Genomic DNA, 23,006 nt, shown 5'->3' with positions numbered 1-23,006 from the left:
CTTTTGTCATTTTACAGCTCGGCAAGGACAGTACTGTGCTAGTCCTATGCTTAAAGACTTTGCTGTACAAATTGCAAAAGACTTTGTCTTTTTCTATCTCGGCGTGGATGGCACTGTGCTAATCTCATGCTTAAAAACTTTGATAGAAAAACAGACATTTGAGGTGAGCAGATCTAGAGTGTCGCTGGTGTTGAGAGTGCTCCATATAGGAGCTGCTTTCCACCTAAACTTGAGAACTACCCAGAGTTCTCTGCTTTTCTTTTTTGCATAATTTATTCGTCACTCGATGCCTTAAAGGGTATTTCTTTGACTTATACTGGGTGCTCCCTTGTGTCTGAACAAAGCTATACCTCTCTGAAGAGCTCTAATTAGAGCGAAACAGAGTGTCAGGGGTTTCTTTTACTCATTTCAGGTTGGCTTGGTTGGTAATTTACCGATTCAAAGCTGTAATACTGTGCCTGAAGTGGTAATTGGCTTTTGTCATTTTACAGCTCGGCAAGGACAGTACTGTGCTAGTCCTATGCTTAAAGACTTTGCTGTACAAATGGTAAAAGACTTTGTCCTTTTCTATCTCGGCGTGGATGGCACTGTGATAATCCCATGCTTAAAAACTTTGATAGAAAAACAGACATTTGAGGTGAGCAGATCTAGAGTGTCGCTGGTGTTGAGAGTGCTCCATATAGGAGCTGCTTTCCACCTAAACTTGAGAACTACCCAGAGTTCTCTGCTTTTCTTTTTTGCATAATTTATTCATCACTCTATGCTTGAAAGGGTATTTCTTTGACTTATACTGGGTGCTCCCTTGTGTCTGGACAAAGCTATACCTCTCTGAAGGGCTCTTATTAGAGCGACACACAGTGTCAGGGGTTGCTTTTACTCATGCCAGGTTGGCTTGGTTGGTATTTTACTGATTCTAAGCTGCAATACTGTGCCTGAAGTGGTAATTGGCTTTTGTCATTTTACAGCTCGGCAAGGACAGTACTGTGCTAGTCCTATGTTTAAAGACTTTGCTGTACAAATGGCAAAAGACTTTGTCCATTTCTATCTCGGAGTGGATGGCACTGTGCTAATCCCATGCTTAAAAACTTTGATAGAAAAACTGACATTTGAGGTGAGCAGATCTAGAGTGTCGCTGGTGATGAGAGTGCTCCATACAGGAGCTGCTTTCCACCTAAACTTGAGAACTGCCCAGAGTTCTCTGCTTTTCTTTTTTGCATAATTTATTCATCACTCTATTTCTGAAAGGGTATTTCTTTGACTTATACTGGGTGCTCCCTTGTGTCTGGACAAAGCTATACCTCTCTGAAGAGCTCTAATTAGAGCGAACCACAGTGTCAGGGATTGCTTTTACTCATTTCAGGTTGGCTTGGCTGGTATTTTACCGATTCAAAGCTGTAATACTGTGCCTGAAGGGGTAATTGGCTTTTGTCATTTTACAGTTTGGCAAGGACAGTACTGTGCTAGTCCTATGCTTAAAGACTTTGCTGTACAAATGGCAAAAGACTTTCTCCTTTTCTATCTCGGCGTGGATGGCACTGTGATAATCCCATGCTTAAAAACTTTGATAGAAAAACAGACATTTGAGGTGAGCAGATCTAGAGTGTTGCTGGTGTTGAGAGTGCTCCATACAGGAGCTGCTTTCCACCTAAACTTGAGAACTACCCAGAGTTCTCTGCTTTTCTTTTTTGCATAATTTATTCGTCACTCTATGCCTGAAAGGGTCTTTCTTTGACTTATACTGGGTGCTCCCTTATGTCTGGACAAAGCTATACCTCTCTGAAGAGCTCTCATTAGAGTGAAACACAGTGTCAGGGGTTGCTTTTACTCATTTCAGGTTGGCTTGGTTGGTATTTTACCAATTCAAAGCTGTAATACTGTGCCTGAAGTGGTAATTGGCTTTTGTCATTTTACAGCTCGGCAAGGACAGTACTGTGCTAGTCCTATGCTTAAAGACTTTGCTGTACAAATGGCAAAAGACTTTGTCCTTTTCTATCTCGGTGTGGATGGCACTGTGCTAATCCCATGCTTAAAAACTTGGATAGAAAAACAGACATTTGAGGTGAGCAGATCTAGAGTGTCGCTGGTGTTGAGAGTGCTCCATACAGGAGCTGCTTTCCACCTAAACTTGAGAACTACCCAGAGTTCTCTGCTTTTCTTTTTTGCATAATTCATTCGTCACTCTCTGCCTGAAAGGGTATTTCTTTGACTTATACTGGGTGCTCTCTTGTGTCTGGACAAAGCTATATCTCTCTGAAGGGCTATTATTAGAGCGAAACACAGTGTCAGGGGTTGCTTTTACTCATTTCAGGTTGGCTTGGTTGGTATTTTACTGATTCTAAGCTGCAATACTGTGCCTGAAGTGGTAATTGGCTTTTGTCATTTTACAGCTCGGTAAGGACAGTACTGTGCTAGTCCTATGCTTAAAGACTTTGCTGTACAAATGGCAAAAGACTTTGTCCTTTTCTATCTCGGCGTGGATGGCACTGTGCTAATCCCATGCTTAAAAACTTTGATAGAAAAACTGACATTTGAGGTGAGCAGATCTAGAGTGTCGCTGGTGATGAGAGTGCTCCATACAGGAGCTGCTTTCCACCTAAACTTGAGAACTACCCAGAGTTCTCTGCTTTTCTTTTTTGCATAATATAGTCATCACTCTATTCCTGAAAGGGTATTTCTTTGACTTATACTGGGTGCTGTCTTGTGTCTGGACAAAGCTATACCTCTCTGAAGAGCTCTAATTAGAGCGAAACACAGTGTCAGGGGTTGCTTTTACTCATTTCAGGTTGGCTTGGCTGGTATTTTACAGATTCAAAGCTGTAATACTGTGCCTGAAGTGGTAATTGGCTTTTGTCATTTTACAGCTCGGCAAGGACAGTACTGTGCTAGTCCTATGCTTAAAGACTTTGCTGTACAAATGGCAAAAGACTTTGTCCTTTTCTATCTCGGCGTGGATGGCACTGTGCTAATCCCATGCTTAAAAACTTTGATAGAAAAACAGACATTTGAGGTGAGCAGATCTAGAGTGTCGCTGGTGTTGAGAGTGCTCCATACAGGAGCTGCTTTCCACCTAAACTAGAGAACTACCCAGAGTTCTATGCTTTTGTTTTTTGCATAATTTATTCGTCTCTCTATGCCTGAAAGGGTATTTCTTTGACTTATACTGGGTGCTCCCTTGTGTCTGGACAAAGCTATTGCCTCAATGAAGAGCTCTCATTAGAGTGAACCACAGTGTCAGGGATTGCTTTTACTCATTTCAGGTTGGCTTGGTTGGTATTTTACCGATTCAAAGCTGTAATACTGTGCCTGAAGTGGTAATTGGCTTTTGTCATTTTACAGTTTGGCAAGGACAGTACTGTGCTAGTCCTATGCTTAAAGACTTTGCTGTACAAATGGCAAAAGACTTTGTCCTTTTCTATCTCGGCGTGGATGGCACTGTGATAATCCCATGCTTAAAAACTTTGATAGAAAAACAGACATTTGAGGTGAGCAGATCTAGAGTGTCGCTGGTGTTGAGAGTGCTCCACACAGGAGCTGCTTTCCACCTAAACTTGAGAACTACCCAGAGTTCTCTGCTTTTCTTTTTTGCATAATTTATTCATCACTCTATTCCTGAAAGGGTATTTCTTTGACTTATACTGGGTGCTCCCTTGTGTCTGGACAAAGCTAAACCTCTCTGAAGAGCTCTAATTAAAGCGAAACACAGTGTCAGGGGTTGCTTTTACTCATTTCAGGTTGGCTTGGCTGGTATTTTACAGATTCAAAGCTGTAATACTGTGCCTGAAGTGGTAATTGGCTTTTGTCATTTTACAGCTCGGCGAGGACAGTACTGTGCTAGTCCTATGCTTAAAGACTTTGCTGTACAAATGGCAAAAGACTTTGTCCTTTTCTATCTCGGCGTGGATGGCACTGTGCTAATCCCATGCTTAAAAACTTTGATAGAAAAACAGACATTTGAGGTGAGCAGATCTAGAGTGTCGCTGGTGTTGAGAGTGCTCCATACAGGAGCTGCTTTCCACCTAAACTTGAGAACTACCCAGAGTTCTATGCTTTTGTTTTTTGCATAATTTATTCGTCTCTCTATGCCTGAAAGGGTATTTCTTTGACTTATACTGGGTGCTCCCTTGTGTCTGGACAAAGCTATTGCCTCAATGAAGAGCTCTCATTAGAGTGAACCACAGTGTCAGGGATTGCTTTTACTCATTTCAGGTTGGCTTGGTTGGTATTTTACCGATTCAAAGCTGTAATACTGTGCCTGAAGTGGTAATTGGCTTTTGTCATTTTACAGTTTGGCAAGGACAGTACTGTGCTAGTCCTATGCTTAAAGACTTTGCTGTACAAATGGCAAAAGACTTTGTCCTTTTCTATCTCGGCGTGGATGGCACTGTGATAATCCCATGCTTAAAAACTTTGATAGAAAAACAGACATTTGAGGTGAGCAGATCTAGAGTGTCGCTGGTGTTGAGAGTGCTCCACACAGGAGCTGCTTTCCACCTAAACTTGAGAACTACCCAGAGTTCTCTGCTTTTCTTTTTTGCATAATTTATTCATCACTCTATGCCTGAAAGGGTATTTCTTTGACTTATACTGGGTGCTCCCTTGTGTCTGGACAAAGCTATACCTCTCTGAAGAGCTCTAAATAGAGCGAAACACAGTGTCAGGAGTTTCTTTTACTCATTTCAGGTTTGCTTGGTTGGTATTTTACCGATTCAAAGCTGTAATACTGTGCCTGAAGTGGTAATTGGCTTTTGTCATTTTACAGCTCGGCAAGGACAGTACTGTGCTAGTCCTATGCTTAAAGACTTTGCTGTACAAATGGCAAAAGACTTTGTCCTTTTCTATCTCGGCGTGGATGGCACTGTGCTAATCCCATGCTTAAAAACTTTGATAGAAAAACAGACATTTGAGGTGAGCAGATCTAGAGTGTCGCTGGTGTTGAGAGTGCTCCATATAGGAGCTGCTTTCCACCTAAACTTGAGAACTACCCAGAGTTCTCTGCTTTTCTTTTTTGCATAATTTATTCGTCACTCTATGCCTTAAAGGGTATTTCTTTGACTTATACTGGGTGCTCCCTTGTGTCTGAACAAAGCTATACCTCTCTGAAGAGCTCTAATTAGAGCGAAACAGAGTGTCAGGGGTTTCTTTTACTCATTTCAGGTTGGCTTGGTTGGTAATTTACCGATTCAAAGCTGTAATACTGTGCCTGAAGTGGTAATTGGCTTTTGTCATTTTACAGCTCGGCAAGGACAGTACTGTGCTAGTCCTATGCTTAAAGACTTTGCTGTACAAATGGTAAAAGACTTTGTCCTTTTCTATCTCGGCGTGGATGGCACTGTGATAATCCCATGCTTAAAAACTTTGATAGAAAAACAGATATTTGAGGTGAGCAGATCTAGAGTGTCGCTGGTGTAGAGAGTGCTCCATATAGGAGCTGCTTTCCACCTAAACTTGAGAACTACCCAGAGTTCTCTGCTTTTGTTTTTTGCATAATTTATTCGTCACTCTATGCCTGAAAGGGTATTTCTTTGACTTATACTGGGTGCTCCCTTGTGTCTGGACAAAGCTATTGTCTCTCTGAAGAGCTCTCATTAGAGCGAACCACAGTGTCAGGGATTGCTTTTACTCATGTCAGGTTGGCTTGGTTGGTATTTTACCGATTCAAAGCTGTAATACTGTGCCTGAAGTGGTAATTGGCTTTTGTCATTTTACAGTTTGGCAAGGACAGTACTGTGCTAGTCCTATGCTTAAAGACTTTGCTGTACAAATGGCAAAAGACTTTGTCCTTTTCTATCTCGGTGTGGATGGCACTGTGATAATCCCATGCTTAAAAACTTTGATAGAAAAACAGACATTTGAGGTGAGCAGATCTAGAGTGTCGCTGGTGTTGAGAGTGCTCCACACAGGAGCTGCTTTCCACCTAAACTTGAGAACTACCCAGAGTTCTCTGCTTTTCTTTTTTGCATAATTTATTCATCACTCTATGCCTGAAAGGGTATTTCTTTGACTTATACTGGGTGCTCCCTTGTGTCTGGACAAAGCTATACCTCTATGAAGAGCTCTAAATAGAGCGAAACACAGTGTCAGGAGTTCCTTTTACTCATTTCAGGTTTGCTTGGTTGGTATTTTACCGATTCAAAGCTGTAATACTGTGCCTGAAGTGGTAATTGGCTTTTGTCATTTTGCAGCTCGGCAAGGACAGTACTGTGCTTGTCCTATGCTTAAAGACTTTGCTGTACAAATGGCAAAAGACTTTGTCCTTTTCTATCTCGGCGTGGATGGCACTGTGCTAATCCCATGCTCAAAAACTTTGATAGAAAAACAGACATTTGAGGTGAGCAGATCTAGAGTGTCGCTGGTGTTGAGAGTGCTCCATATAGGAGCTGCTTTCCACCTAAACTTGAGAACTACCCAGAGTTCTCTGCTTTTCTTTTTTGCATAATTTATTCGTCACTCTATGCCTTAAAGGGTATTTCTTTGACTTATACTGGGTGCTCCCTTGTGTCTGAACAAAGCTAAACCTCTCTGAAGAGCTCTAATTAGAGCGAAACAGAGTGTCAGGGGTTTCTTTTACTCATTTCAGGTTGGCTTGGTTGGTAATTTACCGATTCAAAGCTGTAATACTGTGCCTAAAGTGGTAATTGGCTTTTGTCATTTTACAGCTCGGCAAGGACAGTACTGTGCTAGTCCTATGCTTAAAGACTTTGCTGTACAAATGGTAAAAGACTTTGTCCTTTTCTATCTCGGCGTGGATGGCACTGTGATAATCCCATGCTTAAAAACTTTGATAGAAAAACAGACATTTGAGGTGAGCAGATCTAGAGTGTCGCTGGTGTTGAGAGTGCTCCATATAGGAGCTGCTTTCCACCTAAACTTGAGAACTACCCAGAGTTCTCTGCTTTTCTTTTTTGCATAATTTATTCATCACTCTATGCTTGAAAGGGTATTTCTTTGACTTATACTGGTTGCTCCCTTGTGTCTGGACAAAGCTATACCTCTCTGAAGGGCTCTTATTAGAGCGAAACACAGTGTCAGGGGTTGCTTTTACTCATGCTTGGTTGGTATTTTACTGATTCAAAGCTGTAATACTGTGCCTGAAGTGGTAATTGGCTTTTGTCGTTTTACAGCTCGACAAGGACAGTACCGTGCTAGTCCTATGCTTAAAGACTTTGCTGTACAAATGGCAAAAGACTTTGTCCTTTTCTATCTCGGCGTGGATGGCACTGTGCTAATCCCATGCTTAAAAACTTTGATAGAAAAACAGACATTTGAGGTGAGCAGATCTAGAGTGTCGCTGGTGTTGAGAGTGCTCCATATAGGAGCTGCTTTACACCTAAACTTGAGAACTACCCAGAGTTCTCTGCTTTTCTTTTTTGCATAATTTATTCATCACTCTATTTCTGAAAGGGTATTTCTTTGACTTATACTGGGTGCTCCCTTGTGTCTGGACAAAGCTATACCTCTCTGAAGAGCTCTAATTAGAGCGAAACACAGTGTCAGGGGTTGCTTTTACTCATTTCAGGTTGGCTTGGCTGGTATTTTACCGATTCAAAGCTGTAATACTATGCCTGAAGTGGTAATTGGCTTTTGTCATTTTACAGCTCGGCAAGGAGAGTACTGTGCTAGTCCTATGCTTAAAGACTTTGCTGTACAAATGGCAAAAGACTTTGTCCATTTCTATCTCGGCGTGGATGGCACTGTGCTAATCCCATGCTTAAAAACTTTGATAGAAAAACAGACATTTGAGGTGAGCAGATCTAGAGTGTCGCTGGTGTTGAGAGTGCTCCATACAGGAGCTGCTTTCCACCTAAACTTGAGAACTACCCAGAGTTCTCTGCTTTTCTTTCATAATTTATTCGTCACTCTATACCTGAAAGGGTATTTCTTTGACTTATACTGGGTGCTCCCTTGTGTCTGGACAAAGCTATACCTCTCTGAAGAGCTCTAATTAGAGCGAAACACAGTGTCAGGGGTTGCTTTTACTCATTTCAGGTTGGCTTGGTTGGTATTTTACCGATTCAAAGCTGTAATACTGTGCCTGAAGTGGTAATTGGCTTTTGTCATTTTACAGCTCGGCAAGGACAGTACTGTGCTAGTCCTATGCTTAAAGACTTTGCTGTGCAAATGGCAAAAGACTTTGTCTTTTTCTATCTCGGCGTGGATGGCACTGTGCTAATCTCATGCTTAAAAACTTTGATAGAAAAACAGACATTTGAGGTGAGCAGATCTAGAGTGTCGCTGGTGTTGAGAGTGCTCCATATAGGAGCTGCTTTCCACCTAAACTTGAGAACTACCCAGAGTTCTCTGCTTTTCTTTTTTGTATAATTTATTCGTCACTCGATGCCTTAAAGGGTATTTCTTTGACTTATACTGGGTGCTCCCTTGTGTCTGAACAAAGCTATACCTCTCTGAAGAGCTCTAATTAGAGCGAAACAGAGTGTCAGGGGTTTCTTTTACTCATTTCAGGTTGGCTTGGTTGGTAATTTACCGATTCAAAGCTGTAATACTGTGCCTGAAGTGGTAATTGGCTTTTGTCATTTTACAGCTCGGCAAGGACAGTACTGTGCTAGTCCTATGCTTAAAGACTTTGCTGTACAAATGGTAAAAGACTTTGTCCTTTTCTATCTCGGCGTGGATGGCACTGTGATAATCCCATGCTTAAAAACTTTGATAGAAAAACAGACATTTGAGGTGAGCAGATCTAGAGTGTCGCTGGTGTTGAGAGTGCTCCATATAGGAGCTGCTTTCCACCTAAACTTGAGAACTACCCAGAGTTCTCTGCTTTTCTTTTTTGCATAATTTATTCATCACTCTATGCTTGAAAGGGTATTTCTTTGACTTATACTGGGTGCTCCCTTGTGTCTGGACAAAGCTATACCTCTCTGAAGGGCTCTTATTAGAGCGACACACAGTGTCAGGGGTTGCTTTTACTCATGCCAGGTTGGCTTGGTTGGTATTTTACTGATTCTAAGCTGCAATACTGTGCCTGAAGTGGTAATTGGCTTTTGTCATTTTACAGCTCGGCAAGGACAGTACTGTGCTAGTCCTATGTTTAAAGACTTTGCTGTACAAATGGCAAAAGACTTTGTCCATTTCTATCTCGGCGTGGATGGCACTGTGCTAATCCCATGCTTAAAAACTTTGATAGAAAAACTGACATTTGAGGTGAGCAGATCTAGAGTGTCGCTGGTGATGAGAGTGCTCCATACAGGAGCTGCTTTCCACCTAAACTTGAGAACTGCCCAGAGTTCTCTGCTTTTCTTTTTTGCATAATTTATTCATCACTCTATTTCTGAAAGGGTATTTCTTTGACTTATACTGGGTGCTCCCTTGTGTCTGGACAAAGCTATACCTCTCTGAAGAGCTCTAATTAGAGCGAAACACAGTGTCAGGGGTTGCTTTTACTCATTTCAGGTTGGCTTGGCTGGTATTTTACCGATTCAAAGCTGTAATACTATGCCTGAAGTGGTAATTGGCTTTTGTCATTTTACAGCTCGGCAAGGAGAGTACTGTGCTAGTCCTATGCTTAAAGACTTTGCTGTACAAATGGCAAAAGACTTTGTCCATTTCTATCTCGGCGTGGATGGCACTGTGCTAATCCCATGCTTAAAAACTTTGATAGAAAAACAGACATTTGAGGTGAGCAGATCTAGAGTGTCGCTGGTGTTGAGAGTGCTCCATATAGGAGCTGCTTTCCACCTAAACTTGAGAACTACCCAGAGTTCTCTGCTTTTCTTTTTGCATAATTTATTCGTCACTCTATGCCTGAAAGGGTATTTCTTTGACTTATACTGGGTGCTCCCTTGTGTCTGAACAAAGCTATACCTCTCTGAAGAGCTCTCTTTAGAGCGAAACACAGTGTCAGGGGTTGCTTTTACTCATTTCAGGTTGGCTTGGTTGGTATTTTACCGATTCAAAGCTGTAATACTGTGCCTGAAGTGGTAATTGTCTTTTGTCATTTTACAGCTCGGCAAGGACAGTACTGTGCTAGTCCTATGGTTAAAGACTTAGCTGTACAAATGGCAAAAGACTTTGTTCTTTTCTATCTCGAAGTGGATGGCACTGTGCTAATCCCATGCTTAAAAACTTTGATAGAAAAACAGACGTTTGAGGTGAGCAGATCTAGAATGTCGCTGGTGATGAGAGTGCTCCATACAGGAGCTGCTTTCCACCTAAACTTGAGAACTACCCAGAGTTCTCTGCTTTTTTTGTTGCATAATTTATTCATCACTCGATTCCTGAAAGGGTATTTCTTTGACTTATACTGGGTGCTCCCTTGTGTCTGGACAAAGCTATACCTCTCTGAAGAGCTCTAATTAGAGTGAAACACAGTGTCGGGGGTTGCTTTTACTCATTTCAGGTTGGCTTGGTTGGTATTTTACCGATTTAAAGCTGTAATACTGTGCCTGAAGTGGTAATTGGCTTTTGTCATTTTACAGCTCGGCAAGGACAGTACTGTGCTAGTTCTATGCTTAAAGACTTTGCTGTACAAATGGCAAAAGACTTTGTCCTTTTCTATCTCGGCGTGGATGGCACTGTGATAATCCCATGCTTAAAAACTTTGATAGAAAAACAGACATTTGAGGTGAGCAGATCTAGAGTGTCGCTGGTGTTGAGAGTGCTCCATACAGGAACTGCTTTCCACCTAAACTTGAGAACTACCCAGAGTTCTCTGCTTTTCTTTTTTGCATAATTTATTCGTCACTCTATGCCTGAAAGGGAATTTCTTTGACTTATACAGGGTGCTCCCTTGTGTCTGGACAAAGCTATACCTCTCTGAAGAGCTCTCATTAGAGCGAATTACAGTGTCAGGGGTTGCTTGGTTGGTATTTTACCGATTCAAAGCTGTAATACTGTGCCTGAAGTGGTAATTGGCTTTTGTCATTTTACAGCTCGGCAACGACAGTACTGTGCTAGTCCTATGCTTAAAGACTTTGCTGTACAAATGGCAAAAGACTTTGTCCTTTTCTATCTCGGCGTGGATGGCACTGTGCTAATCCCATGCTTAAAAACTTTGATAGAAAAACAGACATTTGAGGTGAGCAGATCTAGAGAGTCGCTGGTGATGAGAGTGCTCCATACAGGAGCTGCTTTCCACCTAAACTTGAGAACTACCCAGAGTTCTCTGCTTTTCTTTTTTGCACAATTTATTTGTCACTCTATGCCTGAAAGGGTATTTCTTTGACTTATACGGGGTGCTCCCTTGTGTCTGGACAAAGCTATACCTCTCTGAAGAGCTCTAATTAGAGCGAAACACAGTGTCAGGGGTTGGTTTTTACTCATTTCAGGTTGGCTTGGTTGGTATTTTACCCATTCAAAGCTGTAATACTGTGCCTGAAGTGGTAATTGGCTTTTGTCATTTTACAGCTCGGCAAGGACAGTACTGTGCTAGTCCTATGCTTAAAGACTTTGTTGTACAAATGGCAAAAGACTTTGTCCTTTTCTATCTCGGCATGGATGGCACTGTGATAATCCCATGCTTAAAAACTTTGATAGAAAAACAGACATTTGAGGTGAGCAGATCTAGAGTGTCGCTGGTGTTGAGAGTGCTCCATACAGGAGCTGCTTTCCACCTAAACTTGAGAACTACCCAGAGTTCTATGCTTTTGTTTTTTGCATAATTTATTCGTCTCTCTATGCCTGAAAGTGTATTTCTTTGACTTATACTGGGTGCTCCCTTGTGTCTGGACAAAGCTATTGCCTCTCTGAAGAGCTCTAATTAGAGTGAACCACAGTGTCAGGGATTGCTTTTACTCATTTCAGGTTGGCTTGGTTGGTATTTTACCGATTCAAAGCTGTAATACTGTGCCTGAAGTGGTAATTGGCTTTTGTCATTTTACAGTTTGGCAAGGACAGTACTGTGCTAGTCCTATGCTTAAAGACTTTGCTGTACAAATGGCAAAAGACTTTGTCCTTTTCTTTCTCGGCGTGGATGGCACTGTGATAATCCCATGCTTAAAAACTTTGATAGAAAAACAGACATTTGAGGTGAGCAGATCTAGAGTGTCGCTGGTGTTGAGAGTGCTCCACACAGGAGCTGCTTTCCACCTAAACTTGAGAACTACCCAGAGTTCTCTGCTTTTCTTTTTTGCATAATTTATTCATCACTCTATGCCTGAAAGGGTATTTCTTTGACTTATACTGGGTGCTCCCTTGTGTCTGAACAAAGCTATACCTCTCTGAAGAGCTCTAATTAGAGCGAAACAGAGTGTCAGGGGTTTCTTTTACTCATTTCAGGTTGGCTTGGTTGGTAATTTACCGATTCAAAGCTGTAATACTGTGCCTGAAGTGGTAATTGGCTTTTGTCATTTTACAGCTCGGCAAGGACAGTACTGTGCTAGTCCTATGCTTAAAGACTTTGCTGTACAAATGGTAAAAGACTTTGTCCTTTTCTATCTCGGCGTGGATGGCACTGTGATAATCCCATGCTTAAAAACTTTGATAGAAAAACAGACATTTGAGGTGAGCAGATCTAGAGTGTCGCTGGTGTTGTCAGTGCTCCATATAGGAGCTGCTTTCCACCTAAACTTGAGAACTACCCAGAGTTCTCTGCTTTTCTTTTTTGCATAATTTATTCATCACTCTATGCTTGAAAGGGTATTTCTTTGACTTATACTGGGTGCTCCCTTGTGTCTGGACAAAGCTATACCTCTCTGAAGGGCTCTTATTAGAGCGAAACACAGTGTCAGGGGTTGCTTTTACTCATGCCAGGTTGGCTTGGATGGTATTTTACTGATTCTAAGCTGCAATACTGTGCCTGAAGTGGTAATTGGCTTTTGTCATTTTACAGCTCGGCAAGGACAGTACTGTGCTAGTTCTATGCTTAAAGACTTTGCTGTACAAATGGCAAAAGACTTTGTCCTTTTCTATCTCGGCGTGGATGGCACTGTGCTAATCCCATGCTTAAAAACTTTGATAGAAAAACTGACATTTGAGATGAGCAGATCTAGAGTGTCGCTGGTGATGAGAGTGCTCCATACAGGAGCTGCTTTCCACCTAAACTTGAGAACTACCCAGAGTTCTATGCTTTTGTTTTTTGCATAATTTATTCGTCTCTCTATGCCTGAAAGGGTATTTCTTTGACTTATACTGGGTGCTCCCTTGTGTCTGGACAAAGCTATTACCTCTCTGAAGAGCTCTCATTAGAGCGAACCACAGTGTCAGGGATTGCTTTTACTCATTTCAGGTTGGCTTGGTTGGTATTTTACCGATTCAAAGCTGTAATACTGTGCCTGAAGTGGTAATTGGCTTTTGTCATTTTACAGTTTGTCAAGGACAGTATTGTGCTAGTCCTATGCTTAAAGACTTTGCTGTACAAATGGCAAAAGACTTTGTCCTTTTCAATCTCGGCGTGGATGGCACTGTGATAATCCCATGCTTAAAAACTTTGATAGAAAAACAGACATTTGAGGTGAGCAGATCTAGAGTGTCGCTGGTGTTGAGAGTGCTCCACACAGGAGCTGCTTTCCACCTAAACTTGAGAACTACCCAGAGTTCTCTGCTTTTCTTTTTTGCATAATTTATTCATCACTCTATGCCTGAAAGGGTATTTCTTTGACTTATTATGGGTGCTCCCTTGTGTCTGGACAAAGCTATACCTCTATGAAGAGCTCTAAATAGAGCGAAACACAGTGTCAGGAGTTCCTTTTACTCATTTCAGGTTTGCTTGGTTGGTATTTTACCGATTCAAAGCTGTAATACTGTGCCTGAAGTGGTAATTGGCTTTTGTCATTTTACAGCTCGGCAAGGACAGTACTGTGCTAGTCTTATGCTTAAAGACTTTGCTGTACAAATGGCAAAAGACTTTGTCCTTTTCTATCTCGGCGTGGATGGCACTGTGCTAATCCCATGCTTAAAAACTTTGATAGAAAAACAGACATTTGAGGTGAGCAGATCTAGAGTGTCGCTGGTGTTGAGAGTGCTCCATATAGGAGCTGCTTTCCACCTAAACTTGAGAACTACCCAGAGTTCTCTGCTTTTCTTTTTTGCATAATTTATTCGTCACTCTATGCCTTAAAGGGTATTTCTTTGACTTATACTGGGTGCTCCCTTGTGTCTGAACAAAGCTATACCTCTCTGAAGAGCTCTAATTAGAGCGAAACAGAGTGTCAGGGGTTTCTTTTACTCATTTCAGGTTGGCTTGGTTGGTAATTTACCGATTCAAAGCTGTAATACTGTGCCTGAAGTGGTAATTGGCTTTTGTCATTTTACAGCTCGGCAAGGACAGTACTGTGCTAGTCCTATGCTTAAAGACTTTGCTGTACAAATGGTAAAAGACTTTGTCCTTTTCTATCTCGGCGTGGATGGCACTGTGATAATCCCATGCTTAAAAACTTTGTTAGAAAAACAGACATTTGGGGTGAGCAGATCTAGAGTGTCGCTGGTGTTGAGAGTGCTCCATATAGGAGCTGCTTTCCACCTAAACTTGAGAACTACCCAGAGTTCTCTGCTTTTCTTTTTTGCATAATTTATTCATCACTCTATGCTTGAAAGGGTATTTCTTTGACTTATACTGGGTGCTCCCTTGTGTCTGGACAAAGCTATATCTCTCTGAAGGGCTCTTATTAGAGCGAAACACAGTGTCAGGGGTTGCTTTTACTCATGCCAGGTTGGCTTGGTTGGTATTTTACTGATTCTAAGCTGCAATACTGTGCCTGAAGTGGTAATTGGCTTTTGTCATTTTACAGCTCGGCAAGGACAGTACTGTGCTAGTCCTATGTTTAAAGACTTTGCTGTACAAATGGCAAAAGACTTTGCCCTTTTCTATCTCGGCGTGGATGGCACTGTGCTAATCCCATGCTTAAAAACTTTGATAGAAAAACTGACATTTGAGGTGAGCAGATCTAGAGTGTCGCTGGTGATGAGAGTGCTCCATACAGGAGCTGCTTTCCACCTAAACTTGAGAACTACCCAGAGTTCTCTGCTTTTCTTTTTTGCATAATTTATTCATCACTCTATTTCTGAAAGGGTATTTCTTTGACTTATACTGGGTGCTCCCTTGTGTCTGGACAAAGCTATACCTCTCTGAAGAGCTCTAATTAGAGCGAACCACAGTGTCAGGGATTGCTTTTACTCATTTCAGGTTGGCTTGGCTGGTATTTTACCGATTCAAAGCTGTAATACTGTGCCTGAAGTGGTAATTGGCTTTTGTCATTTTACAGTTTGGCAAGGACAGTACTGTGCTAGTCCTATGCTTAAAGACTTTGCTGTACAAATGGCAAAAGACTTTGTCCTTTTCTATCTCGGCGTGGATGGCACTGTGATAATCCCATGCTTAAAAACTTTGATAGAAAAACAGACATTTGAGGTGAGCAGATCTAGAGTGTCGCTGGTGTTGAGAGTGCTCCACACAGGAGCTGCTTTCCACCTAAACTTGAGAACTACCCAGAGTTCTCTGCTTTTCTTTTTTGCATAATTTATTCATCACTCTATGCCTGAAAGGGTATTTCTTTGACTTATACTGGGTGCTCCATTGTGTCTGGACAAAGCTATACCTCTCTGAAGAGCTCTAAATAGAGCGAAACACAGTGTCAGGAGTTCCTTTTACTCATTTCAGGTTTGCTTGGTTGGTATTTTACTGATTCAAAGCTGTAATACTGTGCCTGAAGTGGTAATTGGCTTTTGTCATTTTACAGCTCGACAAGGACAGTACTGTGCTAGTCCTATGCTTAAAGACTTTGCTGTACAAATGGCAAAAGACTTTGTCCTTTTCTATCTCGGCGTGGATGGCACTGTGCTAATCCCATGCTTAAAAACTTTGATAGAAAAACAGACATTTGAGGTGAGCAGATCTAGAGTGTCGCTGGTGTTGAGAGTGCTCCATATAGGAGCTGCTTTCCACCTAAACTTGAGAACTACCCAGAGTTCTCTGCTTTTCTTTTTTGCATAATTTATTCGTCACTCTATGCCTTAAAGGGTATTTCTTTGACTTATACTGGGTGCTCCCTTGTGTCTGAACAAAGCTATACCTCTCTGAAGAGCTCTAATTAGAGCGAAACAGAGTGTCAGGGGTTTCTTTTACTCATTTCAGGTTGGCTTGGTTGGTAATTTACCGATTCAAAGCTGTAATACTGTGCCTGAAGTGGTAATTGGCTTTTGTCATTTTACAGCTCGGCAAGGACAGTACTGTGCTAGTCCTATGCTTAAAGACTTTGCTGTACAAATGGTAAAAGACTTTGTCCTTTTCTATCTCGGCGTGGATGGCACTGTGATAATCCCATGCTTAAAAACTTTGATAGAAAAACAGACATTTGAGGTGAGCAGATCTAGAGTGTCGCTGGTGTTGAGAGTGCTCCATATAGGAGCTGCTTTCCACCTAAACTTGAGAACTACCCAGAGTTCTCTGCTTTTCTTTTTTGCATAATTTATTCATCACTCTATGCTTGAAAGGGTATTTCTTTGACTTATACTGGGTGCTCCCTTGTGTCTGGACAAAGCTATACCTCTCTGAAGGGCTCTTATTAGAGCGAAACACAGTGTCAGGGGTTGCTTTTACTCATGCCAGGTTGGCTTGGATGGTATTTTACTGATTCTAAGCTGCAATACTGTGCCTGAAGTGGTAATTGGCTTTTGTCATTTTACAGCTCGGCAAGGACAGTACTGTGCTAGTTCTATGCTTAAAGACTTTGCTGTACAAATGGCAAAATACTTTGTCCTTTTCTATCTCGGCGTGGATGGCACTGTGCTAATCCCATGCTTAAAAACTTTGATAGAAAAACTGACATTTGAGATGAGCAGATCTAGAGTGTCGCTGGTGATGAGAGTGCTCCATACAGGAGCTGCTTTCCACCTAAACTTGAGAACTACCCAGAGTTCTATGCTTTTGTTTTTTGCATAATTTATTCGTCTCTCTATGCCTGAAAGGGTATTTCTTTGACTTATACTGGGTGCTCCCTTGTGTCTGGACAAAGCTATTACCTCTCTGAAGAGCTCTCATTAGAGCGAACCACAGTGTCAGGGATTGCTTTTACTCATTTCAGGTTGGCTTGGTTGGTATTTTACCGATTCAAAGCTGTAATACTGTGCCTGAAGTGGTAATTGGCTTTTGTCATTTTACAGTTTGGCAAGGACAGTACTGTGCTAGTCCTATGCTTAAAGACTTTGCTGTACAAATGGCAAAAGACTTTGTCCTTTTCAATCTCGGCGTGGATGGCACTGTGATAATCCCATGCTTAAAAACTTTGATAGAAAAACAGACATTTGAGGTGAGCAGATCTAGAGTGTCGCTGGTGTTGAGAGTGCTCCACACAGGAGCTGCTTTCCACCTAAACTTGAGAACTACCCAGAGTTCTCTGCTTTTCTTTTTTGCATAATTTATTCATCACTCTATGCCTGAAAGGGTATTTCTTTGACTTATTATGGGTGCTCCCTTGTGTCTGGTCAAAGCTATACCTCTATGAAGAGCTCTATATAGAGCGAAACACAGTGTCAGGAGTTCCTTTTACTCATTTCAGGTTTGCTTGGTTGGTATTTTACCGATTCAAAGCTGTAATACTGTGCCTGAAGTGGTAATTGGCTTTTGTCATTTTACAGCTCGGCAAGGACAGTACTGTGCTAGTCTTATGCTTAAAGACTTTGCTGTACAAATGGCAAAAGACTTTGTCCTTTTCTATCTCGGCGTGGATGGCACTGTGCTAATCCCATGCTTAAAAACTTTGATAGAAAAACAGACATTTGAGGTGAGCAGATCTAGAGTGTCGCTGGTGTTGAGAGTGCTCCATATAGGAGCTGCTTTCCACCTAAACTTGAGAACTACCCAGAGTTCTCTGCTTTTCTTTTTTGCATAATTTATTCGTCACTCTATGCCTTAAAGGGTATTTCTTTGACTTATACTGGGTGCTCCCTTGTGTCTGAACAAAGCTATACCTCTCTGAAGAGCTCTAATTAGAGCGAAACAGAGTGTCAGGGGTTTCTTTTACTCATTTCAGGTTGGCTTGGTTGGTAATTTACCGATTCAAAGCTGTAATACTGTGCCTGAAGTGGTAATTGGCTTTTGTCATTTTACAGCTCGGCAAGGACAGTACTGTGCTAGTCCTATGCTTAAAGACTTTGCTGTACAAATGGTAAAAGACTTTGTCCTTTTCTATCTCGGCGTGGATGGCACTGTGATAATCCCATGCTTAAAAACTTTGATAGAAAAACAGACATTTGGGGTGAGCAGATCTAGAGTGTCGCTGGTGTTGAGAGTGCTCCATATAGGAGCTGCTTTCCACCTAAACTTGAGAACTACCCAGAGTTCTCTGCTTTTCTTTTTTGCATAATTTATTCATCACTCTATGCTTGAAAGGGTATTTCTTTGACTTATACTGGGTGCTCCCTTGTGTCTGGACAAAGCTATATCTCTCTGAAGGGCTCTTATTAGAGCGAAACACAGTGTCAGGGGTTGCTTTTACTCATGCCAGGTTGGCTTGGTTGGTATTTTACTGATTCTAAGCTGCAATACTGTGCCTGAAGTGGTAATTGGCTTTTGTCATTTTACAGCTCGGCAAGGACAGTACTGTGCTAGTCCTATGTTTAAAGACTTTGCTGTACAAATGGCAAAAGACTTTGCCCTTTTCTATCTCGGCGTGGATGGCACTGTGCTAATCCCATGCTTAAAAACTTTGATAGAAAAACTGACATTTGAGGTGAGCAGATCTAGAGTGTCGCTGGTGATGAGAGTGCTCCATACAGGAGCTGCTTTCCACCTAAACTTGAGAACTACCCAGAGTTCTCTGCTTTTCTTTTTTGCATAATTTATTCATCACTCTATTTCTGAAAGGGTATTTCTTTGACTTATTCTGGGTGCTCCCTTGTGTCTGGACAAAGCTATACCTCTCTGAAGAGCTCTAATTAGAGCGAACCACAGTGTCAGGGATTGCTTTTACTCATTTCAGGTTGGCTTGGCTGGTATTTTACCGATTCAAAGCTGTAATACTGTGCCTGAAGTGGTAATTGGCTTTTGTCATTTTACAGTTTGGCAAGGACAGTACTGTGCTAGTCCTATGCTTAAAGACTTTGCTGTACAAATGGCAAAAGACTTTCTCCTTTTCTATCTCGGCGTGGATGGCACTGTGATAATCCCATGCTTAAAAACTTTGATAGAAAAACAGACATTTGAGGTGAGCAGATCTAGAGTGTTGCTGGTGTTGAGAGTGCTCCATACAGGAGCTGCTTTCCACCTAAACTTGAGAACTACCCAGAGTTCTCTGCTTTTCTTTTTTGCATAATTTATTCGTCACTCTATGCCTGAAAGGGTCTTTCTTTGACTTATACTGGGTGCTCCCTTATGTCTGGACAAAGCTATACCTCTCTGAAGAGCTCTCATTAGAGTGAAACACAGTGTCAGGGGTTGCTTTTACTCATTTCAGGTTGGTATTTTACTGATTCTAAGCTGCAATACTGTGCCTGAAGTGGTAATTGGCTTTTGTCATTTTACAGCTCGGTAAGGACAGTACTGTGCTAGTCCTATGCTTAAAGACTTTGCTGTACAAATGGCAAAAGACTTTGTCCTTTTCTATCTCGGCGTGGATGGCACTGTGCTAATCCCATGCTTAAAAACTTTGATAGAAAAACTGACATTTGAGGTGAGCAGATCTAGAGTGTCGCTGGTGATGAGAGGGCTCCATACAGGAGCGGCTTTCCACCTAAACTTGAGAACTACCCAGAGTTCTCTGCTTTTCTTTTTTGCATAATATATTCATCACTCTATTCCTGAAAGGGTATTTCTTTGACTTATACTGGGTGCTGTCTTGTGCTGGACAAAGCTATACCTCTCTGAAGAGCTCTAATTAGAGCGAAACACAGTGTCAGGGGTTGTTTTTACTCATTTCAGGTTGGCTTGGCTGGTATTTTACAGATTCAAAGCTGTAATACTGTGCCTGAAGTGGTAATTGGCTTTTGTCATTTTACAGCTCGGCAAGGACAGTACTGTGCTAGTCCTATGCTTAAAGACTTTGCTGTACAAATGGCAAAAGACTTTGTCCTTTTCTATCTCGGCGTGGATGGCACTGTGCTAATCCCATGCTTAAAAACTTTGATAGAAAAACAGACATTTGAGGTGAGCAGATCTAGAGTGTCGCTGGTGTTGAGAGTGCTCCATACAGGAGCTGCTTTCCACCTAAACTTGAGAACTACCCAGAGTTCTATGCTTTTGTTTTTTGCATAATTTATTCGTCTCTCTATGCCTGAAAGGGTATTTCTTTGACTTATACTGGGTGCTCCCTTGTGTCTGGACAAAGCTATTGCCTCACTGAAGAGCTCTCATTAGAGTGAACCACAGTGTCAGGGATTGCTTTTACTCATTTCAGGTTGGCTTGGTTGGTATTTTACCGATTCAAAGCTGTAATACTGTGCCTGAAGTGGTAATTGGCTTTTGTCATTTTACAGTTTGGCAAGGACAGTACTGTGCTAGTCCTATGCTTAAAGACTTCGCTGTACAAATGGCAAAAGACTTTGTCCTTTTCTATCTCGGCGTGGATGGCACTGTGATAATCCCATGCTTAAAAACTTTGATAGAAAAACAGACATTTGAGGTGAGCAGATCTAGAGTGTCGCTGGTGTTGAGAGTGCTCCACACAGGAGCTGCTTTCCACCTAAACTTGAGAACTACCCAGAGTTCTCTGCTTTTCTTTTTTGCATAATTTATTCATCACTCTATGCCTGAAAGGGTATTTCTTTGACTTATACTGGGTGCTCCCTTGTGTCTGGACAAAGCTATACCTCTCTGAAGAGCTCTAAATAGAGCGAAACACAGTGTCAGGAGTTTCTTTTACTCATTTCAGGTTTGCTTGGTTGGTATTTTACCGATTCAAAGCTGTCATACTGTGACTGAAGTGGTAATTGGCTTTTGTCATTTTACAGCTTGGCAAGGACAGTACTGTGCTAGTCCTATGCTTAAAGACTTTGCTGTACAAATGGCAAAAGACTTTGTCCTTTTCTATCTCGGCGTGGATGGCACTGTGCTAATCCCATGCTTAAAAACTTTGATAGAAAAACAGACATTTGAGGTGAGCAGATCTAGAGTGTCGCTGGTGTTGAGAGTGCTCCATATAGGAGCTGCTTTCCACCTAAACTTGAGAACTACCCAGAGTTCTCTGCTTTTCTTTTTTGCATAATTTATTCGTCACTCTATGCCTTAAAGGGTATTTCTTTGACTTATACTGGGTGTTCCCTTGTGTCTGAACAAAGCTAAACCTCTCTGAAGAGCTCTAATTAGAGCGAAACAGAGTGTCAGGGGTTTCTTTTACTCATTTCAGGTTGGCTTGGTTGGTAATTTACCGATTCAAAGCTGTAATACTGTGCCTGAAGTGGTAATTGGCTTTTGTCATTTTACAGCTCGGCAAGGACAGTACTGTGCTAGTCCTATGCTTAAAGACTTTGCTGTACAAATGGTAAAAGACTTTGTCCTTTTCTATCTCTTCGTGGATGGCACTGTGATAATCCCATGCTTAAAAACTTTGATAGAAAAACAGACATTTGAGGTGAGCAGATCTAGAGTGTCGCTGGTGTTGAGAGTGCTCCATATAGGAGCTGCTTTCCACCTAAACTTGAGAACTACCCAGAGTTCTCTGCTTTTCTTTTTTGCATAATTTATTCATCACTCTATGCTTGAAAGGGTATTTCTTTGACTTATACTGGGTGCTCCCTTGTGTCTGGACAAAGCTATACCTCTCTGAAGGGCTCTTATTAGAGCGAAACACAGTGTCAGGGGTTGCTTTTACTCATGCCAGGTTGGCTTGGTTGGTATTTTACTGATTCTAAGCTGCAATACTGTGCCTGAAGTGGTAATTGGCTTTTGTCATTTTACAGCTCGGCAAGGACAGTACTGTGCTAGTCCTATGTTTAAAGACTTTGCTGTACAAATGGCAAAAGACTTTGTCCATTTCTATCTCGGCGTGGATGGCACTGTGCTAATCCCATGCTTAAAAACTTTGATAGAAAAACTGACATTTGAGGTGAGCAGATCTAGAGTGTCGCTGGTGATGAGAGTGCTCCATACAGGAGCTGCTTTCCACCTAAACTTGAGAACTACCCAGAGTTCTCTGCTTTTCTTTTTTGCATAATTTATTCATCACTATTTCTGAAAGGGTATTTCTTTGACTTATACTGGGTGCTCCCTTGTGTCTGGACAAAGCTATACCTCTCTGAAGAGCTCTAATTAGAGCGAAACACAGTGTCAGGGGTTGCTTTTACTCATTTCAGGTTGGCTTGGCTGGTATTTTACCGATTCAAAGCTGTAATACTATGCCTGAAGTGGTAATTGGCTTTTGTCATTTTACAGCTCGGCAAGGAGAGTACTGTGCTAGTCCTATGCTTAAAGACTTTGCTGTACAAATGGCAAAAGACTTTGTCCATTTCTATCTTGGCGTGGATGGCACTGTGCTAATCCCATGCTTAAAAACTTTGATAGAAAAACAGACATTTGAGGTGAGCAGATCTAGAGTGTCGCTGGTGTTGAGAGTGCTCCATACAGGAGCTGCTTTCCACCTAAACTTGAGAACTACCCAGAGTTCTCTGCTTTTCTTTCATAATTTATTCGTCACTCTATACCTGAAAGGGTATTTCTTTGACTTATACTGGGTGCTCCCTTGTGTCTGGACAAAGCTATACCTCTCTGAAGAGCTCTAATTAGAGCGAAACACAGTGTCAGGGGTTGCTTTTACTCATTTCAGGTTGGCTTGGTTGGTATTTTACTGATTCAAAGCTGTAATACTGTGCCTGAAGTGGTAATTGGCTTTTGTCATTTTACAGCTCGGCAAGGACAGTACTGTGCTAGTCCTATGCTTAAAGACTTTGCTGTACAAATGGCAAAAGACTTTGTCTTTTTCTATCTCGGCGTGGATGGCACTGTGCTAATCTCATGCTTAAAAACTTTGATAGAAAAACAGACATTTGAGGTGAGCAGATCTAGAGTGTCGCTGGTGTTGAGAGTGCTCCATATAGGAGCTGCTTTCCACCTAAACTTGAGAACTACCCAGAGTTCTCTGCTTTTCTTTTTTGCATAATTTATTCGTCACTCGATGCCTTAAAGG

Source organism: Triturus cristatus, chromosome 3_1 (genome assembly GCF_964204655.1).
Source record: "Triturus cristatus chromosome 3_1, aTriCri1.1, whole genome shotgun sequence".
NCBI classification, from domain to species: domain Eukaryota; kingdom Metazoa; phylum Chordata; class Amphibia; order Caudata; family Salamandridae; genus Triturus; species Triturus cristatus.
The sequence above is the reverse complement of the archived record's forward strand: the minus strand, read 5'-3'. Positions refer to the sequence as shown.